Below are 20,954 nucleotides of genomic sequence, written 5' to 3'. Positions count from 1 at the left end.
GATATATAATGGATAAGAATTCAACATGCATATGTGATATTTATTAGAACTTTGGGGAAAAGCCTTGAGAAATATACCTATTATATTACTTTATTTTGTTATTCAGAAGATTAAAGCAAAATTAATAGACTATGAGGCTAGATGAGTAAATGTTAACAAAATATTTTAGAGATGAACACTAGGCAAGAACTAGCTAAAAAATTATCATAATTTCAGATGTTGACTGCATAAAAAATTATTATAGCAAATGAATTACAGCATTTTAGAAGTTATGAGAGCTGATAGGGAGAAGGAAATTTAGAATAGATCAATTCTAGACTTAAATCATATGTGTAAAATGTGTTAGAATTTGAAGTTCTTATTTCATCAAAACTTGTGTAATCTTTCATACACATAGTTCTTTAGCTCCCTGGGCCTGGAACACAATCTCAATTCTTTCTGAATTTTTAGAGACTACTGATTCTTCAACATCAAGGTCACATATCACTCAATCCTTCATCTGAACAGTCATATTATTTCTCGTCTAGACCATTCATTTGGACTACCTGGGGATACTCCTAAACTATTATCTAAAAGTCTAATTTAATTCTTCAGGTTTTCCTGCAGAAAGCAAATCCTTTACTTATTGCTATACCTCCTATCACCTTAGCATAGTAGAGAAACTTTAAAATTCACTGAAACCTGTCAGGTAAACATGGGTGATTAAACAAATGTGTTAATCTCTGCTCCCTCTCAAATTTCCAGCAAAATTACAAGAAGTTATGGAAAATGTACTGATTCATACATGACAAGGCAATGAAAATTGAAGAGAAGACTTCAACAGGCAAGAAAGAGAAAAGTTAGAGAGGAATATGACCAAGGAATGAAAGAAAAAATAAGGCACAGGAAAATGAATCTTAAAAGCAGGCAGAAGGAGATAACAAGGTGCAAACCTATTGATGTGTCAAACCATGGAAATATTGAGATATTAGAGGTACCAGTTATCAAGAAGGAGGGGTATGATGGAGATTAAAAACAAAAGAATTGGTTTGAAATATAGATTTAAGATATGAATTAAAATTAGGCAGACATCCAGGCCTTCACACCCATCTGAGAAGCACGTGCCCATCCTTCTGCCACCTCCAGAGGAGATGAAAGGTTTGATTTCACAGAAATGTCACCATAAGGACTAGACTTGTGGTTAGCAGTCACAAAAGGTAAGTTGTCTAAATCAAATCAGAATAGATTAAGTGAAAGTGTGCAATATATGATGAGAACCCACATCTTTCCCCCTTTTCCTGCACAGCTCTCAGAAAATCAGCAGTCACCTCCTTCCTGAGGCAGGAACCTGGAGGGTACCTTTCGAAGGATATTGAAGAGCCAAAGTGAAACTAACCACAGATATTGACATGTTGTATACCCTAAAAAAGAAGTTAGCTGGCCACCCAATCTGCACAGTGAAGTGAATATTCTGAAAAGACTTTTCTTTGTTTATTCATATCTGAAAGACTTATGGAGTTTCCTATAAGCTTTACCGTGTATCACTTTCAAATATGAATAAATCATCAAGGGTAACCTGACATTTGAGGAACTCCTCCCAACAAGAAAGAAGACAAAACAAAGAAAAGGAAATTGACAGAAATAGAAGCAATACAAGAATCAGAGAAAAGCTAAAAACAAATTATGATTCTCATTCTCAGAAAAAATGAAATGATGTCATTTTCATTAAATAGTTGCTAAAAAGGTAAATTATTGAAAATTAAGAATGAAGTCTTAGAAAATAAAACATGATACCTGAAATAATAAAAAAGAAAATCAATATACTACTTGGAAGTTAAATCAAGGAAATTTCTCAGAAAATAGAATGAAAAGGTAGAAAGGAGAGAAAAGCTTAGAAAAATCAAAGATCAATCCAGTAGTTTTTACAGTGGATGAGAACACATCCCCCATCTATTATAGATGTCTAATAGATGATCTAGAAAGAGACAATAAATAAAATAGGAAAAAATTTCAAGAAAATAATACAAGAAAATTTCCATTAATAAAAGGCATGAATCTCGAGACTGAAAGGGACTTCTGAGGTATTAGGGTAATTAATTTACAAAAACAAAAAGTAGAAGAAAAAAGGTAAAATAGACCCAAACCAAGGTATGCCCTCATGAAATTCATACCAGCAGGATAATGAGAAAATCCTAAAATTCTTGACAGAACAAAACAGATTGCGTACAAAAGATTGGGATTAAAAATGCCATCATATTTTTCAACAGCTATCATCAGAAGGAATGCCTTAAAAACTCTGATAAAAAACAATTTTCACTCCCCAGACTCAATCTACAAACAAATTATAAAGAAATTGTGAGAATACCATAATATCTAAAAATGTTTACTCTCCTACCCTATTTTTTAGGTAGTTACTCTAAAATGAGGGGCTAATTCCAAAACAACAACCACCAAACAAAAACAAGACAAAATCTTGAAATAGTAGATTCAACACTAGGGAGGTGAAAGCACTTTCCATAATGATGGCAAAGAAAAGTGCCAGGATGAGAGCTTTTGTGCTTCAAACTTAGCAACAAGCTAAGAGAAGGTAGAGTGACTTTGGAAAAGCATAGAACTCATGGATATTTAAAAAAATAAATGTGACTATGTGGAAAAGTGAAACAAGAAATTGTTGGAAGCTGCTAGTAAAGTTATAAATGGACCAAAAAACGTTAAAGATGTACAAATAAAAAAGGAAGAAATTGTTAGCTTTAGGGAAAACTGAAATTAAGAAAGAATATGTAGTAGTATGTGGTCTTGCAGAAAACAATGTAGATACTAAATACCAACTTTATAAAATATGTATTTTTAATTTTGTTAGGTAGAGAAAGAGAAAGCAGAGTAAGACTGCTATTGTCTTCAAATATGATAAAATCAGAAGCCTAACTTGATAAATCAGGATATAACAGAATAGGCATATTATTTTTTAACATGAAGTTAAATGTCAGAAAAAAGATCCACAACCTTGTAAGTGACTGTATAGTAGGATAAGTTAGAGGCAGGGGACTGCTGTTTCCATTATGAGCCTTTAAATTCTGTGCCTTTATTACTCTGATAAATATAAGGATTAGTAACTAATTATTAAATATTGGGATTTAACTTATTTACAATAAGAAGGTTTAGTCTATTTTACCTTGTTGCCTATGGTGTCCAAAGGTCTCTGGTTCCCTAAAGGAGGGGCAAGGAAAAGACAGGCACCTGTTTCTCCTTTCACCCTGAAATATTGCCTAGAGTGTAAACTACAGGCCTCTACACTACCTCCATACCATGATCTCAAAGATCATCCCAGAGAGAGGGCCCTTTCTCCTTCCTAATATTCTTTTAAAAGGCCACACTGATGTTCTCAGAGGCAAGGCTCAGGATCCCTGTAAGCAACAATCTTCATTTTCAGCTCTTCTAGTTTCCTGGAGGAAGACTTTTCTTGTAACACTTATAGTATCCTCTACCTCTCACTGGCTCCTCCCTGAGCAAGGACGAAGGACTTGATCATATTAGGGGATAGGAGAGGAGGAACTAGGCATGCCTGTTTCTGTTCCTTCCAGCCATCTTGGAAGTGCACACTTCTAGGGATGTGCAAACCGAAGTCTGCTCTTCCATGTTGTACCAGGTAACATCTCTTACCCGAAGGCTCTGAATGGGGAAGTCTAGCCATTTATCTGGTGCTGCCAGTGACTATGTGGGTTAGTCTTCTCAGTTCTGCATTTCACAATTAGGAAGTCCATTACTGCCCCATACCTCTACTGGAGCTTTCAGTAGTAGTAAAGGTAATGTTTTGGTTCCATTAGCCAACTATCCAATTGTCCTTAGTTATTATTTATGGGGCCAGACCTAATTCAACATTAACTCTGTCAAATATCTGACTGTGGTGTCTTTGTGTTTCTTGGTTCTCCCATGGGATTTTCTGTGGTCAACTTGGTGGCAGTGTATAAATAACATTCTAGTAAATTTTAAATGCTATGGTCTTATGTAAAATTTCTTTTCTTTATTGGAGTTGTAAAGTCAACTACTTAATGAAGAAAATGAAGAGATTAAGTTAGATTTTGTTTATTTGCAAGCAACCAACATTGAAAATGTAAATAAAAGCTATCAGTTGAAAGACAGAATAACACTTTACATTCTCCTCCTGGGAAAACATGAAAGTTAGGAATTTGAGGATTCAGTTAAGGAAAAAGATAATGAAAATGTCATATATTTTCATATTGTATCCCAAGAGAAGTTGATCATCTTGAATTAGGTAACTGATTTATATAAAAAACATACTTTGTAACATAGAATTATTGAGCATCTCCTGTGTGCCAGGCACTGTTTTAATGATAATGATACAAAATTTGATGGTGATGATACAATAGTGAACAAGCAGACAAAAATCCCTGCCCTTGTGGAGATTACATTTTGATGGAGATTACTTTCTAAGAGAATAAACCATAAGGAGGTAAAACATATGGTATGTTAGAAGATAATGAATGTTATGGAGAAAAAATAATTTATCTAATTTTGGTCATTATAGAAAAAAAAAATAAGTAGAGGTTCCTCTTCAAAGGGACTTTCCTCCCAGTCTAATTGAGAATACATAGTAACCTCTCTTAGAAGTAAAATTTACTCAAAGAATTCTGCTAATATTCTTCAACATCTTCTAGCTGTCATAAAGAAATCAATATACTCTGTGTTCTTAGCTCCCACATTTTAGCCTAGATATTTGCCCTGGCATGCCTGAACCAGTCCAAGGAAGCATTAGGTCATAGCCTATTCCTCTTCCTTATTTGGAAGTGCTTTTGCCTCTCAGCATTCCACAAGTTACTTCCTCTCTTCCTTTGTTCTCCTCTGTCTTTACCTCTTTTGGGAAGTTCTAATTGCTAGCCAGTCGGGTGGAGTACAGAATGTAAGGTCCCATTACAGCCAATAGAAACCAAACCAGACACAGCAGTAGGGTGGACGTGTCAGGTTATAAATGACCCTGTCTCCTTTGTTCATGTGTGCTTTCCTGGCAAGACTGCTAGTGAGCAGCACCCTTTCTGCAGAAAGTAAACTAGCCTTGCTGAGAGATCCTTTGTCTCAATATTGATTTTTGTGACACCAAGCACCCGTTCCCAACAATTTGGTGGCCCACATGGGGAATAACATTCCCCTCTGGGACAGTCTTTGCCCATGGGGAGGCACCCTGCCACCCGTTGCGGTGGCCCCAGGAGGAGAGCCGGGACCTACCCTGTGCAAGGAATATACTTGGATTCTTAGCAACAGGGGGAAAGAGAGAGGCTTGCGGGACCGCAGTGACCAGGTGACTCCATGCACAGGCCAAGGTAGGAAAAGTCACAAGAAGGCAGCAAAGTACTTCCTTGGTGGTCAGCTTTCGAGGCTGAGTAATTGTGTGTATGTGTGAATGATTATCTGTGCTACGAGTCCTGCTGTTCGGCAGAATGTGTGAACATAGACAGAAAGAGTGTAAGGGACCTCCAAACGGGAAAGGGAGGAAGGTTAACCTCTTGGGAAAGAGAATCGGGGAGGCATCTCTAGTGTGAGAGATTGAGCCTTTAGCAAGCTTTTAAAGACTGGACAGGTGAGAAATCTCCAGTCTGAAGGATCTGGGGGATTGGGCCTCCCTGGGAGAAAGATAGGCAAGACATCTCTAGTATGTGAGATTGGACTTATCTAGGATCAAACATGGGAAAAGGCCCTTGGCAAGCCTCCAGAGGAAGGGAGGGTGAGAAGCCTCTAGTAGGAGAGGTTGAGCTCGCTTCCATGCACCCAGGAGTGCTGGAAACCTCCAGCAAGGGGGGTTGAAAGCTCCAGGGAAAAGGCCTATTCTAGTTAGGCACCACCCCAAACCTTCAAGATAGGAAATGTTCTGAGTAAAACAGGGAAAATAAAGAGCTGTGGCTCCAGCAGTATTAGTTGAAGAAGGTAGAAATTTGGGGGGGAATTAATTGTAAGCATGTCCCACCAAGGTAGAGCTATTTTAAATCACAAAGCAAGGGGCTGGGTGCGGTGGCTCAAGCCTGTAATCCAAGCACTTTGGGAGGCCGAGACGGGTGGATCACGAGGTCAGGAGATGGAGATCATCCTGGCTAACACGGTGAAACCCCGTCTCTACTAAAAAATACACACACACATACACACAAAATAGCCGGGCGAGGTGGCGGGTGCCTGTAGTCCCAGCTACTCGGGAGACTGAGGCAGGAGAATGGCTAATCTCAGGAGGTGGAGCTTGCAATGAGCTGAGATCTGGCCACTGCACTCCAGTCTGGGCGACAGAGCAAGACTCCATCTCAAAAAAAAAAAAAAAAAAAAAAAAAAGCAGGAAGGTGGCTTACTACTCCAGAATCTTAAAATATAAGGCTATTTTGCTAGGAAAAGATGATTTAACCTTGACTACTGATAATTCACTCAACCTAGCAGGTTTCTTGTCAGGAGACCCAAATCTAAAAAAAATAAAATAAAAAAATAAAAAATAACACTTGTGTCTAGATTGATTGACTACCAAACAAACGTCAGGCCAGATCTGGGAGAAGCCCCTTTGGAAACAGGGCAACACTTGTTTATAGATGGTTCCTCCAAAATAGTCAAAGGAGAAAAACATAAAAGGTTTTCAATAATTGGCGGAGAAACTCTTGAAGAAGTAGAGTCAGCAAGACTACCCAATAATTAGTCTGCTGGAACCTGTGAACTGTTTGCACTCAACCAAGCTTTGAAACACTTGCAGAGCAAAGAAGGAATTGCTTATACTGATTCTAAGTATGCCTTTGGTGTAGCACATACAGTTAGAAAAATTTGGGCTGAGCAAGGTCTTATTAACAGTAAAGGCTAAGATCTAGTCCACAAAGAACTAATTGTTTGTGTTGTAGACAATCTCCAGTTGCCAGAAGAGAGATAGCTATTGTATATGTCCCAAGGCATAAAAAGGACTTTTTTTTTTTTTTCCCCACAAGTTGGGGAAATAACCAAATGACCTTGCAGATCAGATAGCCAAACAAACTGCTGTTTCTTCTTCTTCACTTAACTCCTTGCCTTCCTTCCCCTACTGTAGTCCCTATCTTCTTTTCCACTGAAAAAGAAAAGTTAATAAAAATAGTAGCTAAAGAGAACACAGAAGGAAAATGGATATTACCAGATCAAGGGGAGATATTATCCAACCCTCTCATAAGGGAGGTCTTAACTACAGTTCTCAGAGTTTATGGGTGTATTGGAATTTATACCCTAGCCGAACAGGTCACAGAGAGTTGTCTAACATGCAGGAAAACTAATAAACAAGCCATAAGAAAATCACCCCCTGGGGGACGAGATCCAGAGCTAAGACCATTCAAAGTGTTCAAATTGATTACACCAAAGTGCCTCCAATCGGTCACCTGAAGTATTCATCTGTAATACTAGATCATCTCACTCACTGGATCGAAGCTATCTCCTTTCCAAATGTAACAGCTAATAATGTAATTAAAACATTAATTGAGAATATACTGCCCCTTGTGTTAATAGAGAATATTAACTCAGACAATTGAACCCATTTTATGGCACATATTATTAAGAAGCTGGCCCAAGTGCTAGACATAAAATGGGAATACCATATTCCCGGGCATCCCTCATTCTCCAGATAAGTAGAAAGAATGAATCAAACCCTTAAGAATCATCTGACTAAATTAGTTTTAGATACTCATTTACCGTGGACCAAATGTCTTCCCGTTGCCTTATTGAGAATCAGGACAGCTCCTTGAAAAGATACAGGCCTGTCTCCATATGAAATGTTATATGGATTGCCGTATTTACATTCCTGAGCTGATGTTCCTATGTTTGAAACTAAGGATCAGTTCCTCAGAAATTATATACTTGGTCTCTCCTCTACCTTTTTTTCTCTTAAGATCAAAGGTCTCTTAGCACAGGTGCCATCACTAGAATTTCCAGCACACAAGCACCAACCAAGGGACCATGTTCTCATCAAAGGGTGGAAAGAAGGGAAACTCGAACCCACCTGGGAAGGCCCCTATCTTGTGCTGTTAACCACTGAGACTGCTGTCTGCATAGCAGAGAAAGGATGAATCCACTGTACTCCAGTCAAGAAATCATTTTCCTCATCAGAATCATGGGTTACTGTACCAGGATCAAGCCCTACCAAGTTAAAGAAAGCTTAATTTTCATATAACTTGTATATTACTTCCTTTCCTTTCCTTTCCTTATTCTGCTACTAGCTCCTTTGTTATTCATGTAACTAAGTCTGACTCACCTCAGACTTTTGATGCTTGCTGTGTCATACCTTGTGGAGATGTGACGGATCAACAATAGCTAGCCTTTTCACACAAATATTTATGTCCCAGCCCTCTAATTGATACAGTTACTCCTAGTACTCATCATTGTGATCACCTGTAGCTGAGACACCGACTTTCTGCTCCTACAGCCTGGCAACCTTGTAGTAGATGGGACTACGTCCTTTGTACTACTCAGGAGCAAGGTTGGACTTCTATGGAAGAGGTTTGTGCAGATCTAAAACCCCTCATCTATTTCACTAAAGGGACTACCCCTTCTCAGTGTAACCCTGTCCTTTTCTCTATCACCACCTCCACCTTAACTGACTCTAGACCTGCCCTTAGTTGCTTCTGTGGTATGGGGAGTGATGTAAATGGGAAAGACTCCCTAGGCATTTTTAAGATATGCAATATTCCCCCATCTTCCCCTTCTTCAGTAGCTTCAGTTTTAGATCCCACACCGGTTGCTCCTACACATAATAATAAAACTAGGGTGTCTATTGTGAAGGTAAAAGATCTAAGACAGACCTTAGCCATTGAGACAGAATATCAAGACGCAAATGCCTAGCTGGAATGGAATAAATATTCCATTCACACTTTAAATAAGAGTGATTGTTATGCTTGTGCTCATGGTAGGCCAGAGGCTCAAATTGTCACCTTTCCACTTGCATGGTCTCCTCATTGACCAGGTACAGACTGTATAGTGGCTGTCTTTCAGAATCCCACTGCTTGGGATAATCCATCATGCTGAGCTCTCTCTGCTGTTTCCTGAAGTTCAACACCCTGTGGGTCAGCCCCCGAGGGCAATCAAGCTTCCACCTCTAAATGCCAAGTTTACTTTGTGCCTCTCACAGCAAGGGGAAAATTTGATGTTCCTTGGAAGCATAAAAGAATGCAAGGAGCTCAAACCTTTCCAGGAGCTTGCCCATCAGTTTGTACTTAGCCATTGCCAAGCAGATGTATGCTGGTATTGTGGTAGACTTTTACTAGACACTCTGCCAAGTAACTGGAGCAGAACTTGTGCTTTAGTCCACTTGGTTATCCCTTTTACCCTGGCATCTCATCAGTCTGGGAAAGTAAAAACAACACATCATAAGCCAAAAGAAACTCCTTGTAAGTCCTTTGATCCTCAAGTTTATAAAGATGCTATTGGGGTTCCACGAGGAGTGCCAGATAAATTCAAAGTGCAAAATTAAATAGCTGCAGGATTTGAGTATATGTTATTCTGGTGGGTAACTATTAATAAAAATGTAGACTGGATAAACTATATCTATTACAATCAGCAATGATTCATAAATTGCACTAGGGATGCCATTAAAGGGACAGCTAAACAATTAGGACCTACCAGTCAGATAGCCTGGGAAATAGAATAGCCTTAGATATGATATTGGCAGAAAAAGGAGGTGTTTGTGTTATGATCGTGATGTAATGTTGTACCTTTATTCCTAATAATACTGCCCCTGATGGAACTATAAAGAGAACACTACAAGGATTAACAGACTTATCTGATGAACTTGCCAAAAATTCTGGAATAAATGATCCTTTTTCTAAAATAATAGAACATTGGTTCAGCAAATGGAAAGGAATTTTGACTTCAGTTCTCACCTTGTTCGCTCTTGTTATTAGTGTACTTAATCTTGTAGGCTGCTGTTATTATTCCCTGTCTTCAAAGTTTTATACAAAATCTTCTCTCTGCTACTCTCACAAAATTATTTCCTAACTCTCCTCCACCCTATTCGGAAAGATTACTTCTCTTAGAAGGACAAACAGAGCAATTGAGTCAAGACATAGTAAACAAGTTTGAAGAGGAATTATAAAATAAAAGAAGGGGGAATTGTAGAAAATGAAATAAGTAGAGGTTCTCTTCAAAGGGACTTTCCTCACAGTCTAATTGAGAATAGATAGTAACCTCTCTTAGAAGCAAAATTTACTCAAAGAATTGTGCTGATATTCTTAAGTATCTGCTAGCTATAATAAAGAAATCAATATACCCTGTGTTCTTAGCTCCCACATTTTAGCCTAGATATTTGCCCTGGCATGCCTGAACCAGTCTAAGGAAGCATTAGGTCATAGCCTATTCCTCTTCCTTATTTGGAAATGCTTTTGCCTCTCTCAGTGTTCCACAAGTTACTTCCTCTCTTCCTTTGTTCTTCTCTGTCTTTGCCTCTTTTGGGAAATTCTAAGTTGCTAGCCAGTCAGGTTGAGTACAGAATATGAGGTCATGTTTCAGCCAGTGGAAACTAGACAGAGCAGTAGGGTGGATGCGTCATGTTATAAATGACCCTGTCTCCTTTGTTCATGTGTGCTCTCATGGCAAGACTGCTGGTGAGTGGCACCCTTTCTGCAAAAAGTAAACTAGCCTTGCTGAGAGATCCCTTGTCTCAGTGTTGATTTTTGTGACACCGAGCACTGGTTCCTAACAGTCATTCAATGCTTTTTTGCTTTGTCAAGCGTGTATACTGGTTTCTGATCTTTTAACTGTGAGCAAAAATATTGCTTACCTGTTAAATAAGAACATTGAATATATGTTATGAAATTTCCAAGCTTTGTTTCTTTCTAAACTGTCTTTGTATTTTTATGCATCTTCTAGACTGTCTTTGCAGTTACATTCATCTTCTAATTGTTTTTGTTTCAAAGAAAGATGTGTTCCTTTTCCTTTTCAAAGTTGGTTTACCTTCTGTGCCTAGGACCCCATAACCTCTTTTTTTGGACTTTGTCTAAACAACCACTATCTCTTGCTTCTGTTACCATCTCCTTATATATTTACTCTTTCTCCTGAACCTATTCATTTTATGAAATTTCTCCTGTCCTAAAACAAGAAAAAAAAACAAGGACCACTCACACAAAAATGTCTCCTTCTATAGTTATTATTTTTCTCCTTCCTTTTATTGCCTTACCTCATTTTTTTAAAACTTCATGTTTTTTTTTTTTAATTACAAAAGTAATATACACCTCAGAAAACTTGGAAAACAAAGAGCTCAAAGGAAGAACATCCACAGTTGAAAGATTATTAACATTGTATGGTATATTCTTATATTATACTGTACTTTTTTTGTGACAAATATGGTATTATTCAGTTTACATATATCTCATAGTGCACATTACAGATTGTGATATATTGGCAACGTCTTCTCATGTCATTATTTTTGTTTGCTTATTTGTTTGCTTCAATGTTATTTTAATGGCTACATAACATGCTATTGTGTAAATATACCAAAATTTACTTAGCAACTTGATACATTTTCTTATTGCTACCAGAAATTTTATATTTATTGTTTAGTTTTTAATGGTTTGTCTCTCCCACTAGCATAGAAAGTACATATATGTGCATATTATGATTTGTTTAGTATACATTTTTACAAGGTAAATTTCTAAGTCAAATTATGCAAAATTTAAAGTTTATAATAAATCACCTAATATCCTCTTGAATAATTTTACCAATATACACTCCCATTAGCTGTACATGAGAGTGTCTATTTTAGCAATTTTTTCCAAAATTGTACCTCAGTATTAAAATAATTATTTCCAAGTTAGTAGATAGATTCATTTTTTTAATGTGCATTTCTTTGACTATATGGTAAGTTTGAGAATATATTTGTTTAATTTTTTAATATATGTTAAATTTTGTTTTATAACCCAGAATATGGCCTGTCTTGGTGAATGTTTCATGTACTCTTAAAAATTATATGTATTCTGTTATAATTGGGTAGAATGTTGTATAAAATATCAGTGAGGCCAAGTTGATGTTACGTTTCCATATCTTTTGTCTACTTATTTCTTCAATTACCAAAAAAGGGGAATTGAAATTTTCAACTGTAATTGTGAATTCATCTATTTTTTCTTTCATTTCTATTAGTTTTTACCTTGTGTATTTTAAAACTCTGTTGTTAAATGCATAAAAATTTGGATTATTATCTTTTGGATTAGTACGTTTTCTTGAAGAGTTGGCCTCTTTATAATTTTCTAACGTTTCTCTTCATCCCTGGCAATATTCCTTGTTCTGAGGTTAGCTTTGACAGATATTATTGTAGGTACTCAATCTTTCTTTTTTTAGTGCTTACACAATAAATCTTTTACTTTAACCCCTCTATGGCTTTATATTTAAGACATCTTACAGACAAAAATAAGTTGTGTTGTACTCTTTTATCCATATGATAAATTTGCCTTTTAAATTGATATGTTTAGACCTTTTACATATAATGTAATTATTGAAATGATTAGTTAAAATCTACCATTTTGCTGGTTGTTTTCTATTTGTTTTTTCTTATTTTTTCTACCTTATTTTAGACTGAGCATTTTTTATGATTCCATTTTTAACTACTATTGCCTTATTATTTGTTCTTTTTCATAAAATATTTTAGTGACTTTCGTAACATTTTAGTATTCATTTTTAAATAGTCAGGGAATATATTATGGCAGTTAACATGTATTATAAAAAACTTTATAACAATATATTCTCAATCCTTCACTCTCATTGTACTATTGTCATACATTTTATTTTTACATATGCTATAAGCATAAAATACATTGCCACTATTTTTGCTTTAGGCAGTCAGTTATCTTTTAGAACCAATTAAAAATAAAAAAATAAGTTTATATCCACATTCATTATTCCATTTCTAGTGCTATTCATTTCTTTCTGTATATCCAGGTTTCTGACTGGTATCATACACCTTTGCCTGAAGAACTCTCTTAAAATTTAGTATAATGCATTTCTGCTGGCCATGAATTTATTTATTTATTTATTTATTTATTTATTTATTTATTTATCTCTGAATTTATTTATTTATCTGAGTTTATTTGTTTCAGGAAGGTTTTATTTCTCCTTTAATTTTAACTGATACTTCACTAGATATAGAATTGAGAATTAACAGGTTTTTTTTTGGTGCCTAAGATGTCATTCAGTGTTTTTCCTTCTTGCATTGTTTCTGATGAGAAAGCTGGTGCAATCCTTATATTTGTTCTTCTGTACATAATGTATCTGTTTTCCTCCTCTGGTTGTGTTCAAGATTTTCTCTTTGTTTTTGGTTTTCAACAGTACAAATATGATATACCTAGTTATTTTCTGTTTCATTTTTGTATTTATCCTGCTTGATGTTCTCTGCACATCTTGGATCTATAGTTTGGAGCCTGTCATTAATTCAGAAAATTTTTTTACCCATTGTTTCTTCATTTTTTTGTCCTATTCTATCTCTCTTCTCTTTTTGATATTTTAATTGCACACACTTTAAAAACTGTTCGATATTGCTTCATTACTCTCAGATGCTCTGCTCACTTTTTTCTTTTCTACCCATAGTTCCCTTTGTGTCTTTTTTTTCTTTTGGTTAATTCCTATTGACTTATCTTACTTATCTTACATTTCATCTATTCTCTTCTCTGCTGTGTCAAGTCTATTGCTGAGTCTATTGAAGGCATTCTTCATCTCTATTATATTTTAATTTTTTGGATTTCCATTTGATTTTTTGTTACAGTTTCAGTTCTGTTACTGAAATTACCTATCTGGCTTTGCATGTTGTCTATTTTTTCCACTAGAGCCTTTTATATATTAAAACTGAGAAGTCTTATGCCTTTTCTAGAGGAGAAGACACATCTTGTTGAGACTGCTTGTAAGAAGTGGGAAGAGTGATTTCTGATCTCCTTTAGAGTAGTGACAACACAAAGAGTTGGATTTTACAATTCTTGTTTTCAAGTGCCCTTGATACATGTTTAAACAAAAAGAAGAAAAAAGATGATAAAATGACAACTGAGCTCCGAATAATGCTAAACGTTGCTGGAAAACCTCTTGGCCATCCCAGTTATCTCATATCACAGGATCCATTTACCTGTAATCTTAAAGGTTATTTGACAAATTCAACATGGTTAATATGTAGCAATGATACAGACAGAATGCAGGACAATACTGGGTAGAAGAGGGTGGTTCTCTGACAAAGGCTCCACCCTCAAGCCTGGAGACCCATGACCCTAAATGGGGACAGGCATTCCTGTTTTTGTGCCCCAAAAGTTGCCCTTTAGCCTGCCACACCCACTATCCTGTACCTATACAAATCTGAACCCCAGGCTCCAGAAGCAGACAAACAGACGAGGAGACAAGCAGATATACCATGAAACGACACAGCAGAGAAAGAGAGGAGAAATGTCTGAACACTGAGAGAAATTTGACTGGGGGGTGGTCAGAGAGGAGTTTGGCTGCTGGATGGCCAAACTCCAGGGGAAGATCATCTTCCCACTCCATCACCACTTCTGGCTCCCCATCCATCCTGATGAGAGCCACTTCCACCACTCGATAAAACTCCCATATTCATCCTTCAAGTTCATGTGTGACCCTTTTCTTCTAGGACACTAGACAAGAGTTCAGGATACAGAAGACTGTCACACTGGTCCTCTGCCTTGCAGAAAGACAGAGGGTCCACTGAGCTGGTTAATTGTTGTCTTGCACAGACAAGACTAAAAGAACACACTGTAACACATACCCATTTGGGCTTCTACACCTGTCTGTCTGCGTATTCCCCCTCCCATCAGGGGTTTCAGCAGTGGCAACGATGGAACAGATGAGCCACACCCCTGTCACATGTCCTGTGAGGGGGGCCTGGGAACTCTCCTGTTTCAACAAGACTGGTGACTTTTTGGCATATACATACATACCAGCTGGATAAACAAGCATGGAGCCCTGTTGATTAAAAGACAGTACAGCTATTATTTATTGTGAAATTTAGCCATCTCATTATAGGCCAACGAAACTCAAATTGTCACAGTATCAAGTATACAAAAAGCTTTATCTGCTTTCCTGTCCTTCCTGTCAAATATACACTACGAACACACATTTCACTTTAGGAAAAGACTTAAAAGTACTCTGAAGTGAAAACTATACAAAGGTCTCCAGTTTCTGCAATAAGAACACATAACAGCAAGGCAATTGCAGATCAGACTGATTTTTAAGGTAAAAGGATACTCTTTAAATCCCTTAAACTATGTCTATTTTGTATATTGACACTACAGAAGTATCAGAGAAAAGGACGAAGAATCCCATAGTACCTTTGGATCTTAAGTTTTAAAAATTGAATTCATTTTATATTCAGTCATAAAAAATGTAGGTCCTTAAAACCTAATGTTCTGTACAGTTTACTTGATGGAATTGTATTGTTACTGAACACTGCCAGTGATACTCTTTAAATAGTAGTCTTCTTTGTTCTATTTCTCTGCCTTCTGTCACACCAAGGCCCATCCTTTGTGCCTTAAAATTTCTGCACAAACTCTCCATTTTTATTCAGCTTTCAGATACATGGCCCCAGAGCCGGGTCTCTCAGCGACGGTGCAGCCCTCATGTTTGATCCTTTGCATAGCTGAAACTAGCTGTGTGTTTTTTTCTGTGTTTTTATATACTTACATATTTATGTTTATTTTATCTAGCAGTAAATGATATGCTTTTCAAGTACAGAAGACGTATCTACTCCACAGCTTTCTACAACATCTGTTGTGCTGCTCTAGTATCATATTTTTCCTTGGAATTAGAAATAGATATAAAAATCAAGCTACAAAGTACTGACATTTTGGAAAATCTTACTAGCCAATTATAATTGCAAACGGACTGGCTGGGGTATGCAAAAGAAAGATACCAATGTTTATTGAGCACAGGGTAATGGACAGGCAGTAATTTAACTTAATATTTATTGTTCTTTAAATTCTCCATATGTATATGTGGTGTGTGTGTGTGTACATGTGTATATGGCAGTTTTTGTTATTCTAATCCTTATAGATGGGACAAATGAGCTCAAAGTTAATAAACTTTCTCACGATCACTCATGTAATACTTAGAGAGAATTTAAACAAAGAAGTGTTCACCTATTAATATATAGTTTGTGCTATAGCCATCTACTGCCTGTCTATATAAACTCACCAGTGATTATCTTGAAGTCAAGATGGGAAGCCTATTCAATGAATTACGTATTGACCACTTCCAAGGGTAAGAGCTTGGCATATTAGTTTACGTAGTAATTAGTAATTTTGTAAAGAGCACATGACAGGGTACCAATTGTAGAGCAGCCTCTTTCCTGTTGGTCTTATTGGTAATACCTGATGCGTGAAAAAAATACACCTGGGTTTAGAAATTTCTGCTAAAGTTTATACTTAAAGACATTATTATATTGGGCCTTTGGAAATAAAAGTGTAAATCAACACATTTTACTGAATAGTTGTCTTACACACATGTATAACATTCTATAATTGGGAAGGAAAATTTATGTTTAAAATAAGAGCCAACTACAGAAGTTTTAGTATACAAGGGAAGTTGCAAGATTCTTGTCAGTGAGCTGCTATTGGTTTGGAAATGGAAACGATGACAGATATAACAGACTCACCCTTTCTGAATTCATGGTTTAAAATAAGGATTTGGAAGCACCTATAAAATTTTAAAAATCCTAATATCTGAGGCTGGAAGCCAGACAGCAGTAGTTTCTAAAGATGTCCAGGTGATACTAATGTGGAACAAGTTTGGAAACCACTGGTCTAGAATCTTGCTACTCAAAGTGTGGTCTTGAGTAATTGTTAGAATTGCAGAATCTTGGGCTCCACTCTAGGTCTACTAAATCATAATCTGCCTTTTAACAAGATCCCCAGGTAGTTCTTACGAACACTAAAGCTGAAGAAGCGCTGGGCTAGAAAAGGTTTTTAGCCTGTACATTAGAATCTCCCGGGGAAGTTTTAAAGTATAATGATATTCTGGCCTTCCTTACTGAGACTGTAATTCATTTGATGTACGGTGGGGCCTGGTCTTTGATATGCCATATGCTCCTCAGATGGTTCCAGTGTGTGGTCATGATTGTGAAATAGAGGGCAAAGCTGAATGCTGATTAACTTTACATAAAAAATCTACAGTTTGCTCAGGTAGCCTGGGAGATTGAGGTTAAGGACACTTAAAAAGGAGAAATTTAAGGATGCATATGGTGGGGGATACGGCAATGTATTAGGAAGCTTCACTTGGAGAGAAAATGTTTTCCCATGAAAAATTTCCCTGGGGAGAGGGCTTGGTGGAGGGAGGAAGAGGGGTGGGTTGAAAGACTTTAAAAACACAGAAGTATAATAATGGATTTTAGGTTGTTGGTAGTGCTGTTATGAAGCAGGATAAGAGGTGACTATGAGAGCATTCAACTCCAGAAATTCTCAGATTTTTTGTGAAAAGAGTCCAAATTCTCACAAGATAAAGTAGGATGGAGGCTTGAGTTATTTAAAATATAGCTAAGGGAAGACTGACCCCAGAAGCCAGGAGGACCTAGATTTGGAGGCATTTTGTCATTAGTCATTTGGGAAACAAACATATTGTGTAAGGAGAGTTCTTCCTTTTACCACCCGCTGCTTCTTTAGAATAATGAGTAGTATCTCTCTGACCTGACTCTAGGTTAGTGTCTCATTCTTGTCTGTTGTTATCTAGCCTTCTCTTCTTCGGTTACTCATGCTGATGACTTCTTGAGTACCATGTTGCCCTTTTACTTGGAGGAATTTTCAGAGTTTCATGTCTAGTTATTAAGCCATGATAACTTTTCTATAAATTGAAAACACTTAATGCTGCTCTTTATGGCTCTTTGCTATTACATTCAGATACTTCCTAAGCAATGATGAAACTTGTCTGGCTAAGTTCAGGATACCTCACTTCTAAAAAAGAAGACAAAATAACGCAAAGAAATGACAAACTCAAAATTCTTTCTCTCTAGAATAAAAGGGGTTATTTATCGCTACCTTCTGATTTCAGAAGGAATTGTAAAAATAAAACCTCATCTTGAGGCACTCAAGTCATTTTCCTTAAGTTTGAGTATACATTTACATTGTGTGGCTATATCCTCTAACAAATACTCTTAAACAAAACAAAATAAAACAAAACAAAACAAGAAAGAGAAAAAAGCTGTAGTAGCAAGAGCTCAAATTATTGAGCAAACAGATTTTCAAGTGGGCAAAGGCTTTACCTCATTGCATCTAATTCCTCCTGTCCCCTTCTGAAAGAAGGAAAAATGAACAAGAAATAGGTCTCGGGAAAAATTTTGCATTTACGGTTGTGATATGTTTCCCAATTGTGTTATATTTGTGTAACACCTATCCTGAACTTCATAACAGATCAGGGCTTCCTTGGAGCTTTTGCGTGAACACAGAAGTAGCCATGTGAAAAATAGGAAAATGATCAAGGCTGAGTATGGACAGTTGGAACAAAGTTGAATGCAAGGGGAAAATCAGAGATGAGGGAAAGCAAGGTAACACCAAGGCACACCACCCCTGTAGCTATCAGTGTCAAGTAGTATATAACTTTCATTATCCAAAATTTAGTAGGAAATACCTTTAAATAACAGCCAGTGCACGAAGATATGTTTTGCTACCTAAAGTAAAACCACAGTTTTCCTTTTTTTGAGTCAATACTACATAAGATAAAAACTAATTTTACCACTGTCAATCTTTACTTAATGTGAAGTTACAACCAGAAAGCAAGCAAGGTGGAGGGGGCTTGTCTAGGAAGCCAGCCTGGGGATTAAGGGGAAAAAACTGATTAAATAACTGGAGCAGCAGACAGTCTAATGTCATTGGTGTTGCGAACTGCCCTCTATACCATTGTACTACCACATAGGGAAGAGATACCAAAATTGTCAACTTGAATAGACTTAGTAGGTGGGAGGAATTCGGTGAATCTGGTCTGAAATCCGTAGCCCTCACTGGCGTTGAGATGTTCAGAACAACATGATATGCTCACGATAAGGATTCTGTGTTGCAGGAAAAGGTTAAATCTTATTCTGTATGCTGATTTGAATAGGAAAGAATATTATACTTGGTGAGTTTTGTTTTGAAATATATTTTAAAATTATAAATTTACAAATTATAGTTGTATATATTTATGAGGTACAAAGTGATATCATAAATTATGAATTATGAAACAGAATAATTAAATCAAACTAATTAACATATCTATCACCACAAATACTTAACTTTCTATGGTGAGAAGATTTGAAATTTACTCTCTTGGGAATTTTAAAATGTACAATACCTAATTATTTACTATATTCATCATGCTATGAAGTATATCTCAAAAAAAAAAAGTCTGTCTTCTAATTGAGCCTTTATTGTCTTTGACAATCATCTTTCCACCCCACCCCAGTGGTCTTTCTGGTAACCACCATTATTCTCATTGCTTCTTTGAGTTTGATTGTTTTAGATTCCACATGTAAGTGAGAACATGCAGGAGTATCTGTCTTTCTGTGCCTGGCTTATTTCACTTAGCATAATGTTCTTTAGTTCCATTCAGGTTGTCACAAATGACAGAATTTCTTTCTTTTTTTAAGGCTGAATAAGTGTTCCATTGAGTATATATCACATACTTTCTTTATCTATTCATGTGCTGATGGACACTTAAATTGATTTTATAACTTGGCTATTATGAAGAGTGTTGCAGTGACCATAGGAGAGGAGTGCAGACAACTCTTAGACATACTGATTTTAAATCTTATGGATAAATAACTAGAAGTGGAATTGCTGGATCATATAGTAGTTCTGTTTTTAGTATTTTGAGAAACCACCATACTGTTTTCTGTAATGGCTGTGCTAACCTACCATCTCATCAACAGTATACAAGGATTTCCTTTTCTCTGTATCCTTGCTAACACTTGTTTTTGTTTGTTTGTTTGTTTGTTTTGATAATGGCCACTCTGACAAGTGTGAGGTGCAATCTCATTGCATTTCCCTAATATTTAGTGATGTTGAGCATTTTTTTTTTTTTCATTTAACAGTTGGCCCTTTGTATGTATTCTTTTAAGAAATGCTTACTCAGGTCCCTTACCCATTTTTAATCAGATTGTTTTCTTTCAGTGTTGTTTATATTTTTATTTTTCTTTCTCTTGTCTAATTGCTCTGCTGAGGACTTCTAGTATTATGTTGAAGGAAGTGACAAGAGTGAACATTCTAGTCTTGTTCATGATCTTAAAGGTAAAGCTTTCAACTTTACAGCATACAACTATGAGCTTCTTGTATATGGCCATTATTGTATCGATGTACCTTCCTTCTATACCTAATTTGTTGAGAATTTTTATCATGAATGTATGTTGTATTTTGTTGAATTCCTTTTCTGGATCTATTGAGATGATCATCTATTTTTTTCCTTTGTTCTGTTAAGGTGGTGTATCACGTTTATTCATTTGTTTATGTTGAGCCATCCTTGAATCTTGGGGATATACCCCACTTGAGCATGGTGAATGATCCCTTTAAGGTGACATTGAATTCCATATACTAGTATTTGTTGCAGAATTGTGCATATATATTCATGAGGAATATTGGGACTGTAACTTTCTTTTCCTGTAATGTTGTTACCTGGCTGATATGATTTGTCTGTGTCCCCACCCAAATCTCATCTTGAATTCCCACATGTTCTGGGAGGAACCCTGTGGGAGCTGTTCTCATGATAGTGAAAAAGTCTCATGAGATCTTAAAAGGGGAGTTTCCCTGCACAAGCTTTCTTCTCTTGTCTGCCACCATGTGAGACATGTCTTTCACCTTCTGCCATGATTGTGAGGCCTCCCTAGCCACGTAGAACTGTAAGTCCATTAAACCGTTTTTTGTGTATAAATTACCCAGTCTCAGGTATATCTTTATCAGCAGTGTGAAAACAGACTAATATACTGACTGTGGTATCAAGGCAATGCTTGCCTTGTCAAATGAGTTTGGAAGTATTTCCTTGTATTAGTC

The sequence above is a fragment of the Chlorocebus sabaeus genome, chromosome 22 (genome assembly GCF_047675955.1).
Source record: "Chlorocebus sabaeus isolate Y175 chromosome 22, mChlSab1.0.hap1, whole genome shotgun sequence".
Classification (NCBI taxonomy): Eukaryota; Metazoa; Chordata; class Mammalia; order Primates; family Cercopithecidae; genus Chlorocebus; species Chlorocebus sabaeus.
This window is presented reverse-complemented; position numbering follows the sequence as displayed.